At 37.0% G+C, this 18373-nt stretch overlaps 1 pseudogene; it reads left to right on the top strand.

Moving 5' to 3' along the window:
* The first annotated feature begins 391 nt into the window (after positions 1 to 391).
* On the top strand, positions 392 to 1571 carry LOC116876173 (annotated as a pseudogene).
* Positions 1572 to 18373: the final 16802 nt, after the last annotated feature.

Below are 18373 nucleotides of genomic sequence, written 5' to 3'. Positions count from 1 at the left end.
CCTCTAAGTGTTCAACTGAAAGGAAGTACCACACATTTCTCACTTTAAAAGCTAGAGATAATTAAGCTTAGTGAGGAAGGCATGTCAAAAGCTGACATAGGCTGAAAGCTAGGCCTCTTACACCAAACTGTGAGCCAAAAAAGGGATAAGTTTGAAGGAAATTAAAGTGCTACCCCAGTGAACATGTGACTGATAAGAAAGCAGCCTTATTGCTGATATGGAGAAAGTTTTAGTGGTCTGGATAGAAGATCAAACCAGCCACAACATCCCCTTAAGCCAACACCTAATCCAGAGCAAAGCCTTAACTCTCTTCTGTTCTCTGAAGGCTGACCAGTGAGAAAGCTGCAGAAGAAAAGTCTGAAGTTGGCAGAGGTTGGTTCATAAGGTTTAAGGAAAAAGGGCATCCTATGACCCCACAAAAGCTTAATCAGTGGACCTTCTCTAGGGGCTAAGATGGATCTCATACTCGGTTTTGCAGATTCTTTTTTTTTTACACCATACATCTATCCGGTTTCATGGTCTGAGGATGACCTCTTCCAATAAACTATTAGTCTCCAGACTGTAACAAATCCTGGTGTTTATATACTTTATTTCACCTTTGCAACACTGAGCTATTATTTTATCTTTTACCATTCATTAATGAAGCATCCATAACTTTTAAAGAATTAAGTCTATAGAGAGACTACATTTGCTGTCCAATTATTGCCATAGATTAATATTCCTACTGTTTCATTATTTCTGCTAGAGTTGAGAGATTACAGCAAACTATATGATGACATAGGAGAGTTTCCAAATGGCTGGTTTCAGCTCATTATTAGTATACTTTCCTCTTTTTCACTGATATCCTGATCTACTGGATTCACAGAGGCCTTCATCATAGACTTGCGTAGAAGCACATATATAAACCTCATCATCTTTGGAAGTTCCAAACTCCATTTGCAGATCATGCTTTTCGTTCTTTGGAGGGCTTCCTTCAGAATCTACCCTGCCATATATACCCTTTTATCTTTCCATTACACAAGGTAGTTTATTTAAGTTTGTACATCTTGATCAACATCTGGACAATTACCATTCATGATGGCGATTTCCATGTTCCCCAAATCTGAAGGCCATTTATTAATGGCTCAGCTCATCATACAGACCACCAAATCATTCTTTGACTACAACTATGGATAGTATTTCACCTTGTGGGAGAGAATTAGAGGCTTGTTTAAAAATCCTTCCTCCTTTGGGATACCTGGATGGCTTAATCACTTGAGCATCTGACTCTTGGTTTTCGGCTCAGGTCCTGATCTTAGGATCCTGAGACTGAGCCCCATTCTGGGCTCCGTGCTCAGCAGGGAGTTAGCTTCTCTCCCTCTGTGTCTGCCCCCACCCTTGCTTGTGCTCTCTCTCTCTCTCTTTCTGAAATAAATAAGTAAGTCTTTAAAAAAAAAAAAATCCTTCCTCCTTTCAAGGGAAGGGACCCACTTCATTATATGAAGATGACAAAAGAAAAGTGCAAAAGTCATTCAGAAAATGGTTTTAAAAATGAAAAATTATTCAATTGAGAGTTTATGAAGACTGAGTAGATTGTTGCCCTTTTATTAAATATTTTGAAATATTTGTAATAAGGAAAAATAATCTACATACATACAACCAAGCGACGTAGCCAGTAACTAGTATTTGAAAGTCTGCATTGTGGGTACTATTGAGGAATGATTGTGATGGTAGATGAAGGAAAGATGCTATGAACACCAAAATTTTAACCTCATGCTTATAATACTAGGTGTTGGTCTAAAGGACAAGTCATGTCTTTCTAGCGAGCATATCTGTAATTTGTATGGCCTCAACAACAGTTTTTATAGAGAATAAATTACTGAGGAGACTAGGTTATGATCTTTTGCTTTAAGCCATCCCTGAGGTTTAAGGAAAGGAACCATCTCCATAACAGAGAAGCGTAAAGTAAAGCAAGTGCTAATGTAGAAGTTTCAGCGAGTTCTCCAGATCTACTAAGATAATTAATGAGGATGGCTACACTAAACAACAGATTTTCAATGTAGATAAAATAGCCTTCCATTGGAAGAAGATGCCACTTGGGAGTTTCATAGTGAGAGAGGAGAAGTCAGTGCTGGATTCAAAGCTTCAAAGGATAGGCTGACCCTCTTGCTGGGGGTTGATGCAGTCGGTAACTTCCAGCTGAATGCCCATTCACCATTCCAAAAATCCTAGGGTCCTTAAGAATTACCCTAGACCTATTCTGCCTGCACTTTGCAAATGGAACAACAAAGCCTGGATCTATTTACAATGTGGTTTGTATTTTAAGCCCACTGTCGAGAACTACCACTCAAGGAAAAAAAAAATTCCTCTCAATATATACTGCTCACTGATGATGCACCTGGTTATCCAAGAGTTCTGATGGAGATATAGGAAATTAACACTGTTTTTGTGCCTACTAACACAACATCCATTCTGTAGTGAATAGATCAAGAAATAATTTTGACTTTCAAGTCTTATTACTTAAGAAATAGATTTCATAGGGCTATAGATGCCATAGATAGTGATTCTTCTGATGAATCTGGGCAAAGTAAATTGAAAATCTTCTGGAAAGTATTCATCATTCTAGATGCCATTAAGAACATCTGTGATTCATAAGAAGAGGTCAAAATCCAACATCAATAGTTGTGCGGAAGAAGTTGATTCCAGCCCTCATGGATGACTTTGAGGGGTTCGAGACTTTAGTAAAGAAAGCAACTACAGATGTGGTGGAAATAGCAAGAGAACTAATAAAATTTAAAGTGCAGCCTAAAGATGTGGCTGACTTGCTACAATCTCATGATAAAACTGTAGGGTATGAGAAGCTCCTTCTTATGAATTAGCAAAGAAAGTCTTAAGAATGAACAAAGAAAATGGTTTCTTGAAATGGAATCTACTCCTGGTGAAGAGATGAAGACTGTTGGAATGACAACAAAGCATTTAGAATATCACCTTAGTTGATAAAGCAGCAGCAGGGTTTGACAGGATTGATTCCAATTTTTAAAGAAGTACTATGGGTAAATGCTATCCAACAGCTGCACATGCTTCAGAAAAATCATGTGTGAGAGGAAGAGTCAATTGATGCAGGAAACTTCATTGTTGCCTTATTCTAAAAAAATTGCTATAGCCAGCCCAGTCCTCAGCAGCCACCATGCTGGCTGGCAGCCATCAACATGCAGGCAAGAACCATCACAAACAAAAAGATTACAATTCACTGAAAGTTCAGATGATGGTTAGCTTTTTTAAACAGTATTTTTAAATAAAGGTGTGTATTTTTTAGGCATAATGCTATTGCACACTTAATAGATTATAGTGTAGACATAACTTTTATATGCACTAGGAAACCAAAAGTATCATTTACTTGGTTTATTGTGATATTTGCTTTAATGTCGTGGTCTGGAATGGAACCTGCAATATCTCCAAGGTATGCCTGTATACCTTGTGACCAAGTGGTACTTATCCTGGGTAGGCGAGGCTAGTTCAACATTCAAAAATCAATTAATGTAAACCAGCACATCAATATGTTAAAAAAGAAAATCAATGAACATACCAATAAATGCAGAAAAAGCATTTAACAAAATCCAACACCCATTCATGGTAGAAAACTCTCAGTAAACGAGGAATATAGGGAACTTCCTTGACCTACTAACTACAGCTACTGTCATACTTAATAGTGAGAAATTCAAAGTTTTTCCACCAAGTGTAGGTAGAATCCAAAGATATCTCCTCTCACCACTCCTTTTCAACATCATACTGGAAGTTCTAGCTAAGGCAGTAAGATGCAGATGAAGACAAAGACAAAGAAGAAATAAGGCATAAACAGATTGAGAAGGAATCTCTATTCATCTTTATTCACAGATGATCATGATCATCTATGTAGAAAATCTAAAGACCTGACAAAAAATTCTTGGAACTAAGAAAGGTTACAGCAATATTGTAAGAAACAAGTTTAACATACATAAGCCAGTGATTTCCTATATACAGAAACATAGGTAGGATTTGAAATAAAAAATATAATACATTTATATTAGTACCACCTAAAAATGAAACACCTAGGTATCAATTTAACAAAAATGTATACAATATCTATATGAGGAAAACCGCAAAACTCTGATGAACAAAATCTATGAACTAAATGAATGAAGAGATATTCCATATTGTTAAAGAGGAAGACCCAGTGTTATCAAGATATGATTTCCCTAACTTGATCTGCGTAGGTATGCAATCTCAATCAAAATCCCAGGAAGTTATTTTCGGGATATTTACCAACTGATTCTGAAGTTTACATGAACGAGGCAAAGGACCAGGATAGCCACCACAATACTGAAAGAGAAAAACACAGTTGGAGAACTGACACCACCTTGACTTTAAGACTTAACATAAAGCTACAATAATCGAGACAGTGTTGTATTGGTGAATGAACAAGTAGGTCAAATGACCTGAATAAAGATCCAAGAAAAAAACCTACATACATATAGTCTACTGATCCTTGACAAGGTTACAAAATTAATACAATGAAGCGAAGGTACTCTCTTCAACAAATGGTGCGGGAACAACTGAACATCCACACACCAACAAATCAGTGTAGACACAGAAATTACATTTTTTTCCAAAAAATTAACTCTGTAGAACACAGATCTGATTACAAAAAGCAAACTAAAAAATTTTCCTAAAAATATTCTGCATATGTATGTATTAGATTTTATCCTTCTAAAAAGGACATTATGCTGTAGATATCTTTCAGGACTTACTTTTTCTCTTAATATAAGATTGCTTAGGGTCATTCATATTGTTGTATGTCAGCCTCATTCATTACTTTTGCCTGCTACAGATTAATCCATTATTTTTTATTTGTATAAAGAGACTATAATATAACTAAAAGAGTCATAAAGAGCTTCTATTAAAAGTTTAAACATTTTGGTTTTCAAACTGAAGTCTTTAGTCCTTCTGAAGGTTCTTGTACATCTCATAAGACAGAGACCCAAACCATCTATTTCCAGATGGGTAACTTTTTTTCCAGCTCCATTTACTGAACTGTCCCTCATTTTCCCACTGACCTAAAATGCCCCATGTATGATGTCCCGAAGTTCCATAGTTGTGTAGGACTGCTTCAGGATTCCTTGTTCCACTGGCCAATTGGTTTATCTCTATACTGACTCGCTTTTTTTATTTTTTTTAAGATTTTATTTATTTGTTTGACAGAGATCACAAGTAGGCAGAGAGAGAGGAGGAAGCAGGCTCCCCGCTGAGCAGAGAACCCAATGTGGGGCTTGATCCCAGGATCATGACCTGAGCCGAAGGCAGAGGCTTTAACCCACTGAGACACCCAGGCACCCCCTGACTCACTTTTTATTAGCTTCTTAGTAAATCCTGGTATTTGGTAGGGTGAGTTCCTATTCTCTTTTTCAAAAACAGGATACCTGGTTTTTGGCCCTTTGCTTTTTCATTAAAATTTTAGTATCATCTTAAGTCTATCAACTATTTAGATTTTGATTACAAAAGTACTGGAAATGTAATGTCTATTGTAATGTGAAGATCTGTGGCTTGAACTCTCCAGTTTTCCTGTGCATGACCATGTTAATTCTCTACTCAGGGCTTTTTGGGTCTGAGGTATGTTTCATAATGCCTCTATATATTTCTTGCATACCTTTTGTTATATTTATTCTAAGAGTATTTGATATTCTCTGGTACCATAATAATATCTTCTTTTTAATTGTTTCCAAGGACTTTGTTGCTGCAATATAGAAATTGAACTGACTTTTTAATTTATTTTTATATATAATCCTCTGGGAAACATTTTTTTCTATAATTTCTAAAGATATGTTTATAGAATTTTCTGGGTCTTCACAAAAACACATCATCTACAAAAAGTGATATTTTTAATTTCCTCTATTTCACTCCTTATTTATTCCTCTAATCCCTTTTTCTTGTTTCATTATGCTAATATTTCCATTAGAAGTGCCTATCACAATAGGCACATTTTGTCTCATTCTTGATTTTAATGGTAACACTTTGATATATACATTGAGATCAATGCTTGTTCTTGTTTATTATAGACAGTATTTTTTAAAGACTATTTATTTACTTGTCAGAGAGAGAGAGAGAGCACACAAGCAGGCAGAGAAGCAGGCAGAGTGGCAGGCAGAGGCAGAGAGAGATCTAGGCTCCCTGCTGAGCAAGGAGCTCAATGACGGTTGATCCCAGGACCTGGGATTATGACCTGAGCCAAAGACAGCAGCTTAACCAACTGAGCCACCAGGTGTCCCTATTATAGATAGTATTCATCCAGCTATTTCTAGTATACTAAAAGTTTTGTGTTGAATCATCATTTTTATCAGATGTCTTTTCCATTTAATGGGATGATTATTTGACTTTTCTCTTTTGTTAATTGATGAATAACATACATGGATTTCTGAGAGAAACTGCTCATATACACCTGAGATAAATTCATTTATTTTTGGTATATTATCTTTTTTTTACATGTATTTGCATTCAATCTGCAATGTTGTTTAAGACTTGGGGCACCTATATTTCAAAAAGTAAAATGGGCCCAAGCTTTTCTATTTTTATAAAATCTTTTTTGGTTGTTTTGGGATGAGGACTGTACTAGCCTTCTTGAATGAGTTAGGAAATGCTTCTTTTTCTGTTAGGGGAATTTGGAGAAAAGAAAACATATCAATATGCGAAGTTTTATCCCTGGAATTGCATAGGAAATGTATTACAGTGGTTACCCTGGGGAATAGGGATAAAGACTTAGAGCACAGTGTGATGACAAGGGAGAAGGAGACCTCTATTTTCCCTGTAATCTCCCTGAGCTGTTTGGTTTTTTTCATCATGTTCATATATTACATAATAACTTAAGGAAAAAAATGTTGAAGAATGAAAGTATTTTCTGTACCACAAATATGAAGCCATCCTATCAGCGCTTTTAGAACCACGTTGGAGGTGGCCTTCATGGTACACACAGAGCCCAAGTGAAACACCTGGTATTTATTCTGCAGTTCAGATTTTTACTAGACCTCTCCTGTGTCCTATCCCCCTACAGGGGTATTTTATGTTTTGTTGTCCAGCATCCAATGTTCATAGTCCTAGTACCTGCTGCTACCTTCCAACAAGAGGAGCCCCACACTCTCTCACTCCCTATGCTCACAACTGAGTGGGACTCCACTCCAGCTTTGGGAATGGTTCACAATGCCCAAACCCTAGTCAACCAGCAAACCACATTTGGCTGCTGATGACCTCTGCCGATGCAATCACAGCAAGTCTCAATTCTCTGGCTGGGGATGATGGGGCCCAGAAACCCTACTGTCTCCTGAGTGTAAAGAACGTGAGGCCTGGAACTAGTCCATCTATTTTGCTACCTTGCTTTTATTTAGCTCACCCAGACGCACACAGGAAGACAGATGGAAGGCGTGTAGAAAGGGGCCGGGGCTCTGGTGACGTAACTGAAGTCTCTGATTTAATCCCTTCCTAATGTTCCAGACCCATCCAGTGACCACTCCACTACCTGAACGAACAAGTCTAGTCTCGATTTAAGTCGTGCAAGTTTGGTCTTATTTTACTTGCCGTACAAATTTCCTTAACTGGCAGCACCCCTCTTTGTAATAGGAGGAATTTACCAAGCAATATCCATCCCTGGGAGAAAAAAAGGTACAGGCAAAGCAGTGCTTCCACATTGTGTAAAAAAAAGATACATAGATGATAGATAAAACTTCAGTGGGTATGTGTGTGTGATTTAAGACAAATGAACAGTCCGTATTCCAGAAAATGCTGCCTTTTCAATTGGTTATGTTGCTTTAATGACCACATCAGGATTTTAAACTCCTGAGATATGGGTTCCTAAGGGGCAGAAAAAATAGAGTCAGGTAGCAAGTTTATAATATCTGCCGGAATTTTGATGCTTCCATAAGGTGACCTTGGAAAATTAATATAAGGTGTTTTGAATGCACTTTCATCAACTCTACGATGAGCATAATAACATTTCCCAGGCAGGTTTTTGTAAGAGTTCTATGAGATAAGAAGTGCTTGACATAGAGTAAGTATTCAGTAATTCACAGAACATTGTGGTATTCTTTTTAATTAAAAGAAGTTGTGTGTGTGTGTGTGTGTGTGTGTGTGTGTGTGTGTGTGTTGCCTTAGAAAAGGGGTATTTTATGTTACAAGTTACACGTGATTTTTTTTCCCACTTGATATTTTTCCCTTTTAATATTTCCTTTCTGGTCCAGAATGGAGAGAGATCCAAAGAGTACATCTCATGGGCACTCACCAGCCCCTGAGTCTGCTGGATGGGCTCCCTCACTCTCCCTGCTGAGACCCAGGCTTCAGTCCAAGTGCTCCTTTGCTTTGGTCCTGGCTTGCCCAACTGCCACCAGGCAGCTCTGAGCTGGCCCTGTGGCCCTCTCAGGGATGGTGCTGGCAACTGGACTCTTCTCTTCCCCCGGATTAATGCTGGTAACCCGTTACTCACCTTGCTCATCTGTCAGATCTCAGTGCTGTTTGTGATTTTTGGATCACTGCCCTTCCTGCTGCTGTTAGAAGTGTCACCCTCGCCACATCTCATCTGTTTCCAGCTGCCCTGCCTTGGTTCCACAACCAGATGTTCCAGTCTGTTTTGTGCCCCACCCCCACAATGAATAATTCCACTCCACAGCACTGGATAAAACCCACGGTGTTGTGTTCACTAAGCCTCTTCTCTAGTTTCAATCCATGAAACACCATATGCAATTTTAACAAAAGAAGCTTACCTTAGTCTCAGTCACTAAAACAGCTCTAGGAAATATTTCTCTATTTGTGTATTTCCATTCTATATTACAGCTTTCTTCTCTGATATTGTATGTGGCTATAAAGTAGTGGGTACAAATGTGGTCCCATTTATTTTTTCATGCAATAAATATGGATTTAATGTTTTATTATAAATTGCTGCTAGTGTAAAAGTTTACCTCTTATAATAGCATACTTTATTATTTTTGAAGTTGCCAAGGTGATCTTTTATTTTATATAGTTGATAACTTTATTTTGCAATTGACAGAAATAATTTCAAACTAGAATACGCTTTCTCCACAAAGCAAATAAATAGTATTTTCAAGTGAATAAAAAGAAAGAATAGGCCTCAAATAAAAGTGGAATAACAGAGAGGATCATGTTTCAATTTTATAGCCTTTCTGTCCATGATACGACATTTGACTTGTAACCTTCCCTTTATGTGCACCATCTGCATACTGCTACGATACAGGATATGGGAGATGAGTCCAGGTCATTTGGATCTATAATATTAAGTATGAACATAACATCTAAATAGAATGAGCCCAGTCTGGGGCAGTGGACTAGAAGTCATATAATTTCTATCTCCCAGCCACCATTCATTTGTTACGTCCTTGAGCAAATCATTTAACCTTTCTATGCCTCAGACTTTTCTAAGAAGTAGGATAATACGTATTCCCATCGCAGGTATTTGTAGGAAAAAAAATTCAGAATTAAAACTGGCTGGCATTTTACATAAAAAGTCTTTAGAAAAAAATAATTCCCGGGCAAGGCAGTAATTTGCAAATAAACTCTATCTACCTCGGCCACCACCTTTATATACGTGGATTCCTTGTTAACCTCAAGAGAGGGAGACAGACACATAACTCTCGCTAGAAGCCCAGACTAATATAATAATAACAACATCTATCAAGCACTTACCATGTGTCAGGCGCTGTTCTAAGTGCTTTACATATATTACCTCTATTAATCCTCACACTAACCATAAGAGGCAGACACTCTTGTTAGTTCAGTTTGGGAAAGTTAGGTAGTTGAGTGAAAGTAGACACGAAGGAGGTTAAACAAATTGCCCAAGGTTATATGACTGCCATGGAGCACGGCCATGTCTAGCTCTGTGGCCTGATGCAGAACAGTTAGCCCACCCAGAAGGCACAGCCATCCTTACTCTGTTGGACTCTGTATGACAAACTGAGAACTGTTCAGAGGGGAAACTAATTCCAGTGGAAGACATGGCCAAGGAGCACAGATTCGGATCAAATATCAGTATTGGAAGAAATGTGATTTTTCTTTTTTTACAGCATGATGCCTGTAATTTGGAACGTTCTTTAGACCAGTAAGCCACTAAGTAAGTCAATGAACAATTCTTGAGCACCTACTCTGTTCCGCATACTGTTGTTACCAATAAAGACATCAGTAAACAAGAAATACAGAGTCTCCATCTTCAAAACAATGTTCTCTTTGGGGCTGAAGAGGAGAGAATGCCCAAATATCAAATAGGCAAACAAATCAATAACTAGCATGCTTTCAGGTATTAAAAATTATTATGAGAAAGACAGGGAATGGGTTTATTTTGAGTCCTTGGAAGAGGACAAGAGAGCAAAATTAAAGGAAGTGTTTTTGGAAAGCCATCAGCAGCATTAGAAGCAGGGTTTATAATTTTTGTAACAGTTGTATAAGTGAGAAAGTACTTTTCCTACCTGAGTTGCTATGGAAGACAACAGGAACACAGCAGCCTAAGCTACAAGCTGCATCAGTCTTCATATTTTCATTCATGTTGGAAAAATACACTGGTCTTCATCCTAACAGAAGAGTAGGCAAAGAACAAGAAAAAGAATTCACTGACGAAATTAAATACAATAATAAACAGGAAGCAATAAACATGAAAGTAAGTCTCAACATAGTTAAAGAAGTGAATATCAAATTGCAATGAGATTTTTCCTTTTCTTGGTTTTGTATGGATTGTTCAAAATGTAATATCTAATGTTGGGAAGAGATGTGGAAAACCACACATTTTTCTACTGTGTAACGATTTGTTGAGTGCTTACTGTGTATTTTGCTAGGCAGCAATGACATACACATTTTTTTGACAAACACTTACAGAGGATCTATCACGTATGAGGTGGTTTCCCAAGGATTAGGGGTTCCTGGTGGACGGGACTGGTATCGATCTGCCCTCTGGGAGCTTACATGCCAGCAGAGGAGACAGACATTTGAAACACACACACACACACACACACATCAAAATATACATAAAACAGGGAAAACTGCTCTAAAGAAGATATTGTGGCTCCTATAGGAGGTAATAATTACAATTAACCTAGTTAGGGCAGGAGAATTTTCCTTTGAAGAATTAACACTTGATCTGAACTCTAAAAGATGAGTAGAAATTAGTAGGGCCAATTGTGGGAAAGCACTTTCTGAGCAAAATCCACAACGTGAACAGAAGCACGAAGGAAGAAGGAACTGGTATGTTTGAGAGACTGTAAGAAAAAGCAGTGTGGCTGGAGTCGAGGGGGGCGAGGGGCCAAGAAGGGAACAGCGGGGATGAGGCGGAGAGACAAAAAGGGAGCAGACTGTAGGGCAATGAGAAGCTGCTGCAGAGACTTAAGTAGACAAGTGATAAGACCAGAAATAGTGGTGAAAAATGCAGAAAAGGTCTGTCTGTAAAGAACCAACAGTCCAGTGGCAGAAACAGGTTATTTTCAAATATAACTGGGGAAAATACAAATTGGCATGAAAATTTTGTTGGGCAATTAGGCAGTATCTCTAAATCTAAAAATCATTTGCATCAAGTAACCCTTCATATTCCAAGGAAATGCTTGCATATGTGCAATGATGTTAGTATTACTGAAAATTATAATCAGTCTGAAAGTCCATGAAAAGGATATCAAATTAATATATGACGATAAAATGAAATACAATACAGGTATTATAAAAGAATGGAATGAATCTGCATATATTATCCTGTAATGATGTTTTAAAACAGCCAGGTTTGGTGCTGTCAGTATATTTCCACCCCAATTGTCTTAAATAAACCAACACACACACACACACACACACACACACACACACACACACACATCAGAGGCTTTATACTTTAAACACTCTTATTTTGCTAGATTTCATTATAATAATTATTTATTAAAATGTAATGTTTATCACTAAAGATACTGAAACAGTATAGTTACAGAAGACATTTTTAAGGTAAATATGCATTTTTATAATAAAAGAATAGAAATGTATAGACAGACGAAAAGCTAGATGCTTACCATTTTTGGTCAGCATACTCTTCCATTAAAAAGTAATGCCAACTAGCAGACAATATAATCAAATCAAGTTAACAAGCTAGAAAACAAATTCCATTTCCAAGTTTTTACATAATTTGCTATTGTTTATTTTATTGGTGTGTATTTATTGCCAATATAGTATGACATATTGGTAGATAGTAATGTTTCTATTTGTTTTAGACTCTCTAAGCCTTTGAACAATGATTGGTTCATCATAAGCATCTAATAAATGATTGTTGAATTCTAAGACTCTCATAAAAGTTGACTTCTGATCCCTTAAACTCAAGAAATCAGCCTAGAAAAATGACAAATACCTGAGGCCATTATGAGAAAGAGGCAACCCCAGGTCCAAGAACCCCAATTTACTATCCAAAGAGAACATTCAAACTGACTGTTAACAAAAATGATCATAGCCACGACTCCATCTGATCTCTGAAATGGTATTTCTCCAGACATCACAGAAGACTTCCTTTAAGGATAATGTCACAGCTGACTAAGATCCCATCAGGGACTTCTAATGCCCATTAAAATCATTCTAAAAGCTCTCAGCTGAAGCCAGCAAAGCATCATTTAATTATGCAGGATTTTTGATTGCTTATCATCTACCCTAACCCTCTACGGAGAGTTTACGTCAATCTGAACAGCGGCCTTTGTTAAGGAAGATATGAGCAGGCAAAAGAGGGGAAGGATCAATCAGAGTCTGAAAAAAAATTGGGCAGTAAGCACGTTTTTTTCCTGAAATTCCTACAGCATTGCCTCATTTACAACTTATTTATGTGATAGGCAGCCATCTTACAAATTTTAAATCTCACTTCTTTTCCCAACTGAAAGTAAATGTTAATACATATCAAGTGAATGAGACTTATAAAATAGTTATATGTTTGGGAATTAAAAGGAAATGTCCCATAGATTACTGATGAAGCAGGATTTGGAGACACACTGAAAAACAATTTTATAGTCATTTTGCATAGAAGGGAATGAGAAGATTTCACTGGAATTATGTCTTACATTTTGACATGAAAGATAGTAACTTCATTGTAAATAATAATACATTTTGGAGAGGTAACCTTGAATTATGTGATTTAAGACTTCTCTAACAATGCCAAATGAAAGCAATTAAGTCGATACTCATCCACTTTGACTTTAGTCTTACAGTTCTGTGAGGATTCTGAATTTCAACAGTGTTAGCATTTTGAGATTAAATAATTCAAAAAAATGTGAGTGTGTGTGTATGTGTGTGTTATTCCTTTAAATAGCCACCCACCAAAAGAATAATTGTTAAGACTGTAAAAGGAGCCAAAGATGAATATAAATCCTCATTTTCATTTTTTAATTTCTGTGACATGGTGTGTGTTTCCTCTCCATAAAGCAATTAGAGATAACTATGGACAAGCCAATTCAGATAACTTTCCAAGGAAACACATTAACTCTGTTTTCAGTACCGTTCCATTGGAAGTCATTGACAATTGATATTTGACAACCTGAAAGTATTTCCCGATTTGGAGCAGGTGCAGTTTTCAATAGGCATGCTCCACAGACAGAACAACAAAACCCTCCTTGATGTGATTACACTTATTTTTCTGTGATTGCTACTTCCTGATCAGGGATATATTCAGTCATTAAAAAAAAAAGTACTATAGAATTACCCATGGATTATGCATGAAATTGTTGGGGAAGGGGAAGAGCACAAGAGAAGGCTCTCAAATATTTTCAGTTGATGTAGGGTGAATGACAGCTCCAGGTGGAATTCTGTACAACAGAGGGCCATGATTAATACATTGTGTTTATTTAAAAGAAAATGGGAACATGGAGTATAGCAGAGTATTTCTGAAGACATTGTTTGAAGGAAGGGTAAATTGGTATAAAATATGAGGCTCTCATTATTTGAATATGCATCATTTTAAAGGGTGAGAGGAAGACAGAGAGGACTCCAGTCAGGGTAGTACTCAATTTTGCTGTGGACCTAAAACTGCTAATAAAGCTTATTTTAAAAAAATAAATTAATCCACTGGGTGCAATATGCAACTGATAAATTATTGAACACTACATCTGAAACTAATGATATGTTGGCTAATTGAATTTAAATTAAACAAAATTTAAAAAACTAAAAAATAAATTAATCAAGGTGGTATAAAAAAGTCAAATTATAAAACAAGATGTTCCATATGACTCCACTGTAAAAGTACACACATATAAACACAAAAAAGAAAATCAAATTATAGACACCAAAATATAACATAAAGGTGATAAGATTAGGGATAAATTTTATTTTCTTCTTTTCCTAATTTCCTAGAATACTTTCACTAAATTTGTTTAAATATCAAAATGCACTTCCCCAAACCTTATAATGAATGTCCACATCTTTTATGACTCCTTAGAGCTATGAAATGTGTGCATTCTTTCCCTCTTTTCGTTGGTTCTCCGTTTTTGCTCCTCATTGCTTCTTAGTATGACTGATAACCAATACAGTAAGCATTTAAACGTTTACAGAGCCAACTAATACTTTGTTTCCAGAACCCAAAAGAACCAGAGAAGTTTCTAGAATTATGAGGAGTGAATAAGAAGTGGCAAGTCCGTAAGTCAGGGGCAGTTCATTTTCTTTCATTTTAGTCATGCAGCATTACCTGAAACAGCAATTTACTTTTTGCAAGGGCCCATTAAGTGAATGTCATCAATTTACAAGTGATGTCACACCGTGATTCGGAGAAATCTGTCGTTAGCCATAGGCCCGTAACAAACAGTGGGTCTGCATTATTCGCCTCCTCTTCAACCAGTGGCATATTTATAACATCTTATCTTTGCAAATGGCTGCTCTCTTTCTCATTTATGAGCATAACACAAGCCTACATATATTACGGTTCTTTGAGGGCAACACATTAGGTATTTGCCCTTGAAGTTCCTCTGTCTCTTTGGCGAATACAGAGGGATTTGAATGTGACTAGTCTGTTACCCAGTACACTAAGGATTTTTGTTTTGTTTTTGTTCATACTTCCATTTTTGATTTTGCATTAAATAGCAACAAATACTGAATCTATAGCTACATTTTTCATGTAGAATACCTTTCCCTCATATTCAGAACTTCTCATCTACCTGCCATAAGGAGTGACCAACCAGTAAATCTGGATCAAAACCACCAATTAGTTTTTCGAAGTTTTGAGATTTCTGCCACAATCCCTACCCAACTACTTCCAAGGAAATTCCACACTCACCTTCCTGGTATTCAAGTTGTTTCTCCCTCCACAGAGTTCCTTTCCACCCAAATACTCCCCTACCTGACAATTAGGAATTTCTGCTCTTGAACAGCCAGACTACCTACTTTGTCATCCACATGACATCCACATTCCATTCTCTGCTTTTACTCATGGCCAGGTCTCCTCCTGAACGTCCACTGGCCCTCTCCACACAGTGTTGAGTGAAATAGTCCTAGCACATGGCAGTGAAGCTGAGCCTTGGTCCCAAATCCTCAACAATGTACATTCCCAAAACATAACACCTTGCTAACAAAGATGAAGATTAGGCTGGGGGCATTCTGGTAATTGAGTGTTAACACTTTGAGAAATGCATCAAAATGAGCAATACTAGTATAAGATCTTTGTAAAAGATAGAGTAGGGATTCTTAGATCATAAATCACTTTTATTTCTCTGACATTGTGTCTGTGGGTATTTAAACCCCCTAAATTGACCTTACAGACTAAATGCATGCCTCATTTTCCTTCTCATGAAAAAATTGTAGACCTAGAGCTTTCTGTGGTATGTTTCAACAGATATTTAATAGAAATAAACAACTACCTACAGGGAATATTTGGCCCATAACCAAGAGGCAATATCCAGACCTCTACTCTGAAGAGGGAAATCTATTAAATAAACACAGCAAGTCTGCCTTATTCTCCAATCAATTAAAGGGTCAATTAAATAAATTCCAATCAAGTCCCCTTCTGTTCTTCTTGCTGGAGTGTCAGTTGAACAAGACGTTGTGATGGGTCTATCCAGCTGGGGAATCCACATGAAATTAGTGGCTGTGGTGTCAGAGCAGACCCATCTCAGCTGTTTTTATTTAAATAGAATCTTGATCTTTGAAGTGAACTGTAGGTATGTGCACACAAAATATGTACAGAGGTAAGTATAATTAGTATGCAGGTTTGTTGTTAGCTTATAATCTTTTCTATAATCTTTCCTATCCTGGTATTTGCAATGCCCATAGTCAAGTGGAGTGAGGGTATATTTCAGTCTACTTTTTCCCCCAATTCTACACTAATAATAGTAATAATAATAATAATAATACATATTGATCCCTTACTGTATGCCCTATTTTCAACTCTAAGTATTCTATGTCTTCCTACTCCCTTAATTCTTACATTACTTCTCCATTCCACTGACGAGAAAACCAAGACACCCTCAATCATTCTCAGTGACCCAGAAAGTCTGAGATGCTCTTTGGTGTCCACAGAAAATTCATGGGGTCTCTCTCAGGCCCATTTATACGAAGATGAGACCTTGTAATCTCTACTTCCACCCATACCATCATGACTGTGGGTAGGAATTCTGACAGGAACTTACCACAGCCTCTGGCTTCATCAGAGAAAAATTAATATAAATCCATCTTCTCCACCCTGCCTGCCCACCCACCACCTATAGGGCATATATTAATTACTCAACAGATACATGCTAAACAAAGAAGTTAACCAAATATATATTAATACAGGTGGACTTCAAATTTCTGGAAAGCACAGAAAACTGAAAAGGGGTTAACATTAAGGTCACCACTGAGAAAGCAAGCATTTTAGAAGCAAATTTATCCATGCCTCATTTTTTCCTGGGACCAGCTCTCTTTTCTGTCTACAGGGCAGACTTACATAGAAATACCATGAGGGGGTTTCAAAGGAAGGAATGGTTGTCAGGCAATTTCTACTGCAGACAGTTCAATCTCAAATGATTTATGAAGTTTTAGTTGTTTATTGCACAGAATTGCCTTACATGAAGGACATTTCAGTCCAGGTGGATATAGTAGGGCCTTCATTAGATTAGTTAGGTGGCAGGAAATGGCTTTAATTTTACTGGGAAATGCCTCTGATTATACCCCCTCCCCAGAAATCCTATTCATTACATAAAAGTTGAGGAGTAATCCACTTAGGACTAACATAGGAATGCATGTCCTCTTGTGAACAAATAAGCAAAATGAAGACAACCGGTGGTTACATAGGTAATTACACAGCATATCTAACAATTAGAAAATAATCCTCTGAGAACACAGGTAGTGGTCAAATTATACTCGAACATACCCTCAAAACTGCTCCACAGAGAAAACCATTTTGTACTGATTTCTTTTGCATCTCTTAAGACAATAGTGAACTGTCACCCATTTCCAATGTTTTTCCGTGACTTACAGTGTATCATAGTACCACTTACTCTTCATCATTACAGAATTTTAGAACTGGCAAGGTCCACACAATAAATGGTTCAGTGATATCCTCTACAACACCCAACTTGATCATAGATGAGTGAGAACAGAAATCTACCCTCCTCCTCACCATGTCATACTATCTCTGAATAAGGTCATCCTAATTAATGTAGAAATGATGAGATAGAAGAAAGTTAAATGAAAGCAAGTACACCTTGAGAGGGTATCAACAATTATATTATTCTAATTAAAATAGAATCTTTGTTTATCTAGTCTTGTCATACCTTTTTATAAATCACTGCATTGTTCACAGCTGATTAATCAGCATCAATGTATTATTATCTAATAATAATGGAAACATATCTAACCCTTATAATTTTCAAGAATCAGACCAACTGAACTGTTGCGAAATTGCTCTCACTGATCCTAAGAACAGTAGTAGTTTTGCATGTTTCATGAATATAAGCGAGTTTAATTGAATTAATTCCTCACAACTAATTATGTGACAGTGTTTGTTGTTATTCAGTACGTCACTATAAAGCTTTACACAAACACACAAAAACTCTGTTAGCAGAAAAATCATTGATGAGCAACTTTTTTACCGACGTGAAAACTTTGATCAAGTTGGTAATTTTGAGTACTACAAGCACTGGAACTAGACTTAATTTCACCTCCGGGGAAAAAAGCCAATATAACGTCAAGTAGCAACACTGACTGTTATCCAGTTGTGATACTGAATGTGTAACCTGGTAACAGTACAATTCTTAAAATCAGGAAAGGCAAAAAGGAAAGATTGCTCATATTCTCAGCAGATATATTCTATCTTCTAAAAAAATAAAATAAGCCCACCACTTTCTATAACAGAAATATGTGAATGTATCCAAATTCTCTACCCACATGGTATTCTGGGGGA

Source organism: Lontra canadensis, unplaced genomic scaffold, assembly GCF_010015895.1.
Source record: "Lontra canadensis isolate GAN:19392208 unplaced genomic scaffold, GSC_riverotter_1.0 scaffold44, whole genome shotgun sequence".
In the NCBI taxonomy this organism is placed as follows: domain Eukaryota; kingdom Metazoa; phylum Chordata; class Mammalia; order Carnivora; family Mustelidae; genus Lontra; species Lontra canadensis.
The sequence above is the reverse complement of the archived record's forward strand: the minus strand, read 5'-3'. Positions and strand labels throughout refer to the sequence as shown.